The sequence below is a fragment of the Papio anubis genome, chromosome 4 (assembly GCF_008728515.1).
Source record: "Papio anubis isolate 15944 chromosome 4, Panubis1.0, whole genome shotgun sequence".
Taxonomy (NCBI): domain Eukaryota; kingdom Metazoa; phylum Chordata; class Mammalia; order Primates; family Cercopithecidae; genus Papio; species Papio anubis.
Window position 1 is genome coordinate 123722674 of NC_044979.1, and position 9340 is coordinate 123732013.

Sequence of the window (9340 nt, forward strand, 5' to 3'; positions counted from 1 at the left end):
GAAAGGAAATTCTGGTGTCTCTTTCTCTCCTTATAAGGGCACTGATGACATCATGGGGATCCCAACCTCAGGACCTCATCTAAAGCTAATTACCTGCCCACCTCCTAATACCATTACCCTGTGGGTTAAGGTTTCAACATGTAAATTTTGGGAGGACACAAACATTTGATCCATAAAACCTGCCTATCTAAATGTCAACATAATTTTAATTGTTGCAAACTAGCATATTTTATATCGAAAAAGAATGACAGAATATAGTAGTATTCAAATAATTACAAAATGAAAGCATTCACCTGAGTCTATTCTTATCATATACTTCTATGAAACTCGGAATTTTGAAATTAATCATGGAATCATAGAACAAATCCAGGGCATAGGAGGCATCTCATTTCCATGTGCAGTTCCACTGGATTCTATGTTCTCTGTACAGAGTTCCCACAGCCAAGATACTGACACACACACACACACACACACACACACACACACTAGAGTACCAGGGACTTCCATCCAAGTGCAGACGCGAAAGTATGTCATTAAACGTTAAGTATGTACCTAAAATTTTACAGTTTGCATGATAGAGTGTAAAGGGAATACATCCTTGGATTTCATAAACAATCAAATTTCGAAACTTGCTTTTTTGGACATTTCCACGTGAGGTATGATCACTTATATCTTGCAATGCACCCACCCAAAATCACTGGATGAGAATTTTTTTTCCCGGTTTTGTAAAGTCTTTAGCTAAGAAAATATGGCCTTTAATTAATCTCAGATAACTGTATCAAGAGTGTTCCTCTTTTTGCTTTATTCACTAAGGAATCTAAATACAAATCTGCCTGACGATAGAAACTTTCTTTAGCTTTGGTTTTATATTTAATTATTCCAAGATCTCTCCTTTATTACTTGACTTTTTCCATTTTATTCTTGGGCTTCTTGTTTTTAAAATGATATTAAATATTTGTTGTATCTCAAATCATCTTGGTTCATTTGGGAAGTCTATATGGTATGTTTTAAAATTATACTTATTTATATATTTATTTTTCAGAGATGGGGTCTCACTATGTTGCCCAGGCTGAACTCCTGGACTCAAGTGCTCCTCCTGCCTCAGTCCCCTGAGTAGCTGATACTACAGGTGGGTACTACAGCATCTGGCTATTTTCTGAGCATCATTAAGTAGCTAACGAAGTAACTTACAACTACTAGGCTTTAAAAGGTACCTTGTTTCATTATTATGGAAGACAGAACATGTCCTATTGCTGAATATCATCTTAAAGAGTATTCAGATTTCAAACAGCATATTAAGCATCAAGATTTTGATGATTAAAAGATACCTGCTTATGACCAATTGGCTGAATTTGAATGGACAGCCACCCCCTTTTAAAACATTTTAAATAAACACAGAGGCTCCTCTTGCCCTTGCTTTCTATACTGATTGATCTAGGAGGGGCCATCTCCATACCTGTGTTGCCTCATGTCCATGTATAAAGTGCAGTGCCACACTTATCTACACAAACCTCCCCACCTGAAGAGAGTAATTTAAAGAGTAAGAGGATTTGCTTATAAATACTGAGTTACTGCCGCGCGGTGGCTTACATCTGTAATCCCAGCACTTTGGGAGGCCGAGGTGGGCAGATCACCTGAGGTCGGGAGTTCAAGACCAGCCTGACCAACATGGTGAATCCCCGTTTCTACTAAAAATACAAAAATTAGTCATGCATGGTGGTGCATACCTGTAATCCCAGCTACTCAGGAGGCTGAGGCAGGTGAATCACTTGAACCAGGAGGCAGAGGTTGCAGTGAGCTGAGATTGCACCACTGGACTCCAGCCTGGGCTACAAGAGTAAAAGTCCATCTCAAAAAAAAAAAAAAAAAAAAAAGAAAAAAGAAAAAAGAACAACTGAGTTACCTATTACCATCTGAGACTTAGTTCCTGGAGGCAAGGGGGTCTATGACACATGCACAGAAAAGTGCAGATGTATACTGCAGGCTGTGCTATCAGGCAATCTACAGTCTACAGAGCTCGACTCTGCTGCTCACTCTTTGTTAACTTCCAAAATCTAACTTTTTTCTCATTTGTATTAAAAAGAAGGATAATACAATACAGCATTGTTGTGAGGACTTGATTTTTGCAGTACATGTAGGCATTAGTTTGTAGGAATTAGTCTAGAGAAGCTTTTTACATGGTGGCAGCTGAATAAGTGTTATTTCCCTGAATTATTATTTTTTATTTCATTTTTAGTGTGATTTTAATAATGTTGCACATGTGTGTGTTGCTTAACTGTGTATTTGTATTGTACTATAACATGGGCCTTTTATTTAATTTTTTTGAAGATCAAACATTCTCTAAGGTTTAGTAATGGAAAAAGAAATTATGTATAACTGAGCAGCTGAGTGTCCATCTAACGTGAAGGGAAACTTTCCTAAAGGGACATCACACTTTTGGGATAGGAAAGAAGCCTGTGTGTAGAGAGTGAGGAGTAAGCACTGGTGGCTGGCATTGTCCTGGACATGTTCTGAGAGGGATTTTATCAGAACAGAGGCCGGAGGGTGAGTAGATCCACCTAGAGCAAGCTGAGCAAGATGGTGCGGTAATGCCTGGGAGCATGACTGAAGCAAAGTGCCTGCCATCCAGGCAGTCACAACACAGTTCTGAACCTCACACCATCTGCACTGGAACAACTTGCTGACTGTATGTCAATTATCTGAGAGGAACAATCTGCTATGCAGGATCTGTTACCTGCCATTTAATGGCCATGCTCAAAATTCACCAAGGCAATGAGTCAATGTGCCCCATGTCCAGGGGGTTTGGAGAAAGGGTGCCCACTCTTATTGTTGGGTTAAATTAAGCATGAAAAGAACTTTTTCAACCAGAATAAGAAGATACTACAAGATTAAAACCAACCCATCAAATAGCTATCAGACATATTCAAAGGTAATATTAATACCAACCATTTCATAGATATTTGTGCATTGTAAGAAGTTACTACCAACACATTTATTTTCCTGCAAATGTAAATGTATGCTTGACTCTAAGTTTTCAAGATGCTCTTTAATGAAGTCATTGTTTTACTTATGTAAGATGACTAATATCATTTTACATAGCGAGCTAACCTTTTATTATGCAAATTATAAAAAAGTAAATAATAAAAATAATATCCTATATATGATACAAGGCTTTTCTATTTCCTTTCTGTTCCTGTGCATCTTCCATAATGGCATTCTTTTGTTGCCTCTGCCTAAGATATATATATATTTATACACACACACACACACACACACACACACACACACATACATATACTAATTCTGCATCCCTTGTTGCTATGGCTTTGTTTCTCTTCCAACATGATAATTTACAATAAAATTCTGCTATCTCAGCAGGAAGATTTTACTTCTATGGCTCTTGGTTTAACAGACTGCAAATTATTTATCCTGTAATTCCTTCAGAAAATATTATTTCCTTTAATTTTGTTTAAAAACTCACAAATAATCGGTATTGATTTTAAGACACATAGGATCGCTGAAAGTTTGAAAGTATGATTTAATATAAAATGTTTTTGGTAATTTTAAACTGGTCTGCAACTATTTTGTTGAACAGTTTTATAACTGTCCACTTCTTATAACCTAATACGGTGTGTTTCCAGGGAAGAGTAAACAGCCATTACCTTCTCATCTGTTTCAATTTTCTCTTCTTGTCAGTTACCTCTTTCCTTGGCTAACCATGGAAACTCATAAACATCAAAGTTGGTTCATTTGTATTCCTGTTTCCAAACATCAAATAAAGCCATCCATAAATTAATTTTATGAGCAATTAAGTTCTTCCAAGTCAATACTTTCTAAATTGATTTCTCTTTTACAATCAAGACACAGTTTAGCTTCATTTTATAACATTAGGCACAGCTCTCAGTTGGTTTTTCCATTTTAATTTTGGTGTCTACTTACTTTTTATTTTTTAAAGTAAAAATAAAATTTGGCACGAGAGAGTGAAAGACAGGAAGAATACTTAAAAAAGGTTGGTGAAGGAGAGGCTGATGCCATGACCTGAAGAACTAAGTGGTGAAGGCAAAGGGATACCTGCAGGAGGGACACTGTCGGGGTGGCATCCAGAGCTGGCACTTAGCGGGCACAGGGAGGGGATTCAAATCAGCCAGCAGCCCGGGACAGACACGGGACATTCAGCATTTGTTATGGATGTCAGGAGATGTGGTTTGGGATAAACATTTGGCTTCTCCAAGGTCTTCATATGGTCACCTGGAAGAAATTTTCACAGAACATTGACAACTTTGATTCTAAGAGTATTTGAAACAATACTAGAAAAAAATAAAAAAGGAAAGTGGGGAGGTTCCCCCAAATTGTATGCCTGTTCTGAAGAAAAATAAACAGTGTTGGTCCAAGGAGAAATAGAAAGTCAAATATTACTTCAAATGGTTGCTACAGAGATTAAATTAAATGAGATGATAAAAGGGTTAACACAGCGCCTGGTTGTAATAAGTTGCCAATGTTTACAGATCGTATGCTTATGACTGTGATTATCATTACTGTCTGTATCAAGGTTTGTAACTGCAGTAGACTTTTCTTTATTTATACTTCCTTTTTGTTCCATTTTATCCGTGTTCTTTATTTCTCCCGTTTTTGTGAAATTACTACTGACTAGAACTTTTTGTTTGATCCCCATGGAGGAAAGCTATGGTGCAGATCCAAGAAATAGCTCAGCTGTTGGAATTCCGACTACAGTGCAAGATAGAGTCCCCCATGCTTATCGACTAAAATCTGGCAAGACCAGGGTACATCAAAAGCTTCAGATCAATTTGTTGAAGAGAAGGCTGAATCCATTATCAAAACACCATTGCAACAGCATAGTATAATGGTGACAAAGGTAAAAATCAGATACATGGGGAAACAAGTACCTAAGTGTGAGGCCACACGTGTCATTGATGAGATTAGCATTAGCTTGGTGCAAAAGTAATTGCAGTTTTTGCATTACTTTTAATGGCAAAAACTGCAATTACTTTTGCACCAACCTAAAATGAAAAAAAATGAAGCAAGAATAGAAGTATAGCTATAGTGTGAGAAAGAGCTTGTGAAAACCAGGAACCAGGAAATAAGATGCATCCCTTCTCTGGAAATCACTCTTTTATACACACTATGGCATATTTGGCATGAAGCAGAAAACAACTATTGTTGGTTTGGGCTGCTATACCAAAATAACTTAGAGTGGGTAATTTATAAACCACAGAATTTCATTGCTCACAGTTCTAGGGACTGGGAAGTCCATGACCACAGTGCCAATAGATTCAGTGTCTGATGAGGGCCCCATCTTTCTGGATGGCACTTTTTATGTGTCCTCACATGGCAGAAGGGCAGAAAGGACCCCAGAGCTCTCTTATGCCTCTTTGGGTACTAATCCAATGCATGAAGTTTTATCCTCATGGACTAATCCCCTTTCAAAGGTCCCACTTTCTAATACCATCATCTTTGTGATTAGGTTTCAATACATGAGCCGTGGAGAGACACAAACACTCAGACCACAGCACACCCATTTTTCTCATGCTCTTCATTCTGGATGGGGCAAGGCCATAGGCTGTCTGGGTACACCCTCTACAACAGCACTATCTCATTTGGGAAGCCCTAGCCACCTGTGGGTAGTGAAATTTTGACAGTCACGAGTCTGAAAAAGGATGTTATAAATGTAAAGCACACTCCATATTTTGAAGACTTGCACACAGAAAAAAAAAATGTAAAGTATCTCATTCACACTTTTTAATATTATTTATGTTCAAATGATATTTTGGATGTTTTGTGCTGAATAAAATATATTAAAATTAATTTTATCTGTTTCACTTCACTTATTTAAATATGTCCACCAGAAAATACAGAATTGTATCCATGGCTAGCATTATATTCCTTTTATGTAGAACTGCTCCGGGAATCTTGCTCTACTCTCCTTGTTCTGACTACAATGTTTCAGAGCACTGGGCTTGGCTGTCATGTCATTAGGAGTGCAGTATTTCTTTCAATGCATCCATGCTCAGATGCTGTGTCAAGGTAGTTATTATATTAAGGTGTGGTCTTCAGGGCAAGATGTGAGTGAATCTGGGAAACTGATACAAAGGAAGAAGACATATAATTAAAGTTAAACAGGTCATGAAGTTTCCATTATAAAGTTGTCATCATTAACCCAGGCACACATTCTCTGCCCATTTAAATTTATTTCTTAAATTTAATTCTCGAAGCACTGTTACCAGCTTGATACTACTAGCTTTGTTTTACAGATAATAAAACTTATACGTCCGGAAGTCCAGTAACTAGCCCAAAGTCCCAATTTAGGCAGTGGAGCTAGAATTCCAGTAGAGTTCTATGCTGAGCGCAGTGCTGTGGTCTCTATGAGTGAGAGCCTATTGCACCCAGCTCCAGGGCAAAAGTCTCGTACCCAGGAAGTGAATAGGCTGAAAATTTCTTCTCAAAGGAATTATGTAAGGACCCAATAGGTCTCCAAATCCATTTGTGTCTTTATTTGGATTTCAAAGTATCTCCTAATACTAAATTTGTTCAGGATGTACTATTAAATGAAAGGTTCAAGAATCTCTGAATAACTTCTAGTCTTAAAGAAAAAAAGTATACACATTCCAACAAATTAAATATTCAGCTGGAATTAATTCAAGTAAAGCTCAATACCTAACCTTGTTTTGAATGTTTTAATTTGATGAGTTGTAAACAAATTGTGATTAATATACTCCTTCAGCCTACATTCAGCGATTTGTGCTTAAGTAGTAAGGAAAACAAAGATAAGTAAGAACTAGTTTTTGTTCTTTTAGACTAAACAGCTTGTAGAAGAGGGAGGGAATGCAAGCAATTAATGTGATGAATTTTTGTAAATGCCATAATAAGTGTACAAGATAGAAAAGTGACAAAGTTAAAATAATAACATGGATTGGAGGAGAACAGAAAATGCTTAATGGAAAAGTATGTGTTTTGGGATTTGAACAAAGACTACATGTAATAAGACAGAGATGTGAAACAGCAACGCACAGTCTGGAAACGTTAGATCCTGGCAATACCTTTTGTGCTCCCAATAACATGCAACAGGAGAGGTCAGGCTGGTATTGAGTAGCAACCTTGACAAAGTGTGGAATATTTCTAACCACAACTGTGGGGATGGAAGATGAAAATAACATTGAGCAGACATACAGTGAATTAATGGATCACTGAACATCTTGGAGTTTCTAACTATCTTGGTCGTGGGCTTTTCTTTGCTCACACTCAGCTGCTAAAGCCTAACAGCAAGAAAGGCAGATGGGTGATCAGTACTGTAATGTCAACTTATACTATGAGAGCAAGACACAGTTAAGGAGGCCAGGTGTTGAAGAGTTTTAGCCAAAGAGTGGATAAATTGGCATTCTAAGGGATTAAACTTGTTAAGGAATAAAGCTAAGAAAAAGTTGAAGAAACAGACAATGGGAGTGGCCAAGAGCCTGAGAATAGTATCTCTTGACTGTCCAAGTAGAATAGTATATACTGACTGGCCAAGTAGAATGGGTTAAGTAAGGGATAGAGGTGAAGACAGATTAAATAATAGGCTTTATTGGTTTATTGATTTTTAAAAATTTATATCCCTAAATATCCATAAAATGGCATTGCTTAAGTAGTATAATACTTAAAATGGAGAGATAACATAGTTAATATTTTTCTGTAAATTTTTCCGGGGAAAATAACTTAAAAATACAAATAATAATGATCTGACATTGAAATTTACCTCTGCAGAGAATATAAAAAGGCAATATACTGTTAGATGACAACAATGAAATATCAAAGGTCATATATTCTTAAGGATATTGTTTAAATTTAATATATATTCTCACAAAATATCCAAAAAATTCAATTCCTTTCACTTTATTTCTTAAAGTGTTCATATATAAGCAAATAATCTATGCTTTATATATATATATATATATATATTTTTTTTTTTTTTTTTTTTTTTGCTGCGTGATGATTAATATAAAGTCAGTGCAGAAGTGTTTGTGCAAATGCAAGGGAAATTCACCCGTGGGGAATTCCAGCAGCAGGGGCGGCTTGCCCACCCCCTGGAGAGAACGACTCCAGTCTTCTGCTGTGGGATCCTGTGAATTTCTCTCACCCCAGAAATTAGTCCTGCGTGGGCCTAGATCTGATTTCAAGAACAGGTTCAATAGTTTTAACAGCAGAGAATCTCAGCGGCCCGCTAGGTCTCTTCCGTATCTCGCGCGGGGGAGCTGGGCTTGCGGGACTCTCGGGGTTGCGCCGGCGGCTGTGCGGTCTCGCCTGGTCACGTCTCCTCTGGTGGAGCCCCCAAAACCGCCGCTCAGCCCCGCACAGCGCAGAGAAAAACCCACCCCAAAACCGGCGTCTAGGTACCCGCGTGTCCCCCCATATCCAGCTTTCAAGGAAGCAGGAAGAATTCTGTGAATTCCGCCCATCCGGCAAGGGAAAGGGCGGCATTCCCAGTCCTGCCCCGCAGCTCCGCGCACTAAACCCGGACCATGGCCGCAGCGCCCCGCAGGGAGGAACCTGAAGCCGCGGAGCCCCCGCTGCCCTGAGCGCCCTGGGGTTTCTGGTCTCGTTGATGATCCCTGCAGCGTCGAGTGCTCTCCGTCCTGGGTATTTTCCAATCTATTTTAGCCATCTAGTAATAATGGGGGGAGGGAAGGATGACTTCAAAGAAAGGAGAAAGTCACGACAAAGAACAGAAACTCCTTGTAAGTACGGAGCGGGAAGGGAGACAGCAGGGGCCAAATGGAAGCCGGGAATACTGGTGCGGGGAAGAGGCTTTGCGAGGCCGCCAAAAGCTGAGCACGACCTGAGTTATAGGGACAGATTCAAGGTGCTGCAGCTCAACAGATTTTAATCTTCTTCCTACTAGTGAGCATTCGACGTTACTGGTCCTACGGAGCATTTTCTTCCACATCCTCTGACTTAGACATAACTGATTAAAAAAGAAAGATATACCAAAATTAAAATATGAGCATAGCTATCCATGTGTATATCTGTAAATATAAAGGTGAAATGTGAGCTTCTGAAATTTATTCGGTAATAAAAATTGAAGAATACTATTAACTCATGTATTGGCAAATTTTGTTTGTTGACATAGAAAGCATGCTTCAAATTGTGAGTAAAATTGATTTTGGGGATCTGTGTTCATGGAATAGAGAATTCTTTTCCAAGAACAAGAACCCTTTAAAATTAAATATAATGGAATTTGTCGAGAAGACCCTTTTTCAAAGACTAATTATCTCTGTTCCTAAAATAAAATCTTCTCATTTCATAACCGTATTGAATTTTATAGTAGAGGATAAAATAGGAGTTGTTA